The sequence below is a fragment of the Poecilia latipinna genome, unplaced genomic scaffold, assembly GCF_001443285.1.
Source record: "Poecilia latipinna isolate Pla-1442-1.1 unplaced genomic scaffold, P_latipinna-1.0 Scaffold8921, whole genome shotgun sequence".
Taxonomy (NCBI): Eukaryota; Metazoa; Chordata; class Actinopteri; order Cyprinodontiformes; family Poeciliidae; genus Poecilia; species Poecilia latipinna.
Window position 1 is genome coordinate 1 of NW_015121537.1, and position 1,075 is coordinate 1,075.

The 1,075-nt window shown below is 40.5% G+C and overlaps 1 long non-coding RNA gene across 1 annotated transcript; it reads left to right on the top strand.

Annotated features, from left to right (window-relative positions):
• The first annotated feature begins 25 nt into the window (after positions 1–25).
• LOC106944393 (uncharacterized) lies at positions 26–1,069 on the top strand. Its single transcript, XR_001424263.1, has 5 exons — positions 26–362; positions 431–481; positions 555–692; positions 785–823; positions 913–1,069. It is a non-coding gene; the product is annotated as an uncharacterized LOC106944393 (long non-coding RNA).
• The last annotated feature ends 6 nt before the right edge of the window (positions 1,070–1,075 follow it).

The window sequence follows — 1,075 nt, forward strand, 5'->3', positions numbered from 1 at the left end:
GGGTGGTCCAGAAAATGGGATCCAGATGTTTGAGGTTCTAATTCGTAACAGATTGTAGGCTTCAACGTCAGTGAATTTTTGCGTTGCTTGTGCTAACTGCGGACTGTGTTTCAAGATGTGCAAGATAAAATATGCGACCGGCGATCTGTTCTCCGCTCCAAACCAGGAATCATTAGCGCACTGCGTTAGTGAAGATTTACGAATGGGGAAGGGAATCGCAGTTTTATTCAAAAAGAATTTTGGTCGAGTCACCGAGTTAAAGGAGCAGAGTGAGTTTTTTTTTTTTTTAAAAAAAAGAGAGAAATTGCGCATCCTCGCCATGGCGGTGCTATCTGAATCTCAGTACAATGAACTATTAGGGGGTAAGTTACAGCTCTCTCTCTCTCTCTTAACTTTTAAGCTTCAATCTGACGCTGCATTTTTTCTTCAGATCTCGTCTTGCAAGATACGGAGAGGACGAGCGTACCGCAGTTACAGTACGGTCGGTATTTTAACGCTCCTCGTTGTCCCGAGCGTCGCGGCATAACAAAAAATTAATTACAACATTTTAACAGATTTACAGGGGGATCGAGTCACTAGAGCTGCAAGGAGAGTGCAACGGAGACCGGATAATTCTACACAAAACGAAAAACGGAGCCGTCGTCTTACAAGCGTCAATCCTATCGAGGGGTCAAGACGTAGAGGAATTAAACGTCAGTTTTTGTTTATTTTTTTCTCGCGTTTATTTAGATCGAACCCTATTCCATTATTTTAAAGAAAGTTTCTCTGTTTTTATTTTTTACAGCGCAGAACAAGCTTTCCATCGTTAATGAATTAATTTCAGGTATTTTAAAAATCTATTATGTTTTATGCGTTACCGTCTTTAAAACGTTAGTAATTTATTTCTCTGATGCTTTTTTTTTTTTTTTGTAGAGGCTCTAATGCTTATCCACGCGGTTCCTGGTTCTGCTTCTGATCGCATATTGAGCAGGAAGAGACGGATCAGACATCACCGTCTTATGGAACGAGACAATAAGGCGTCTGTTACCGCATTACTGGATGCAAGTCAAATCCTCTTACGTGTACGTTAAATAAA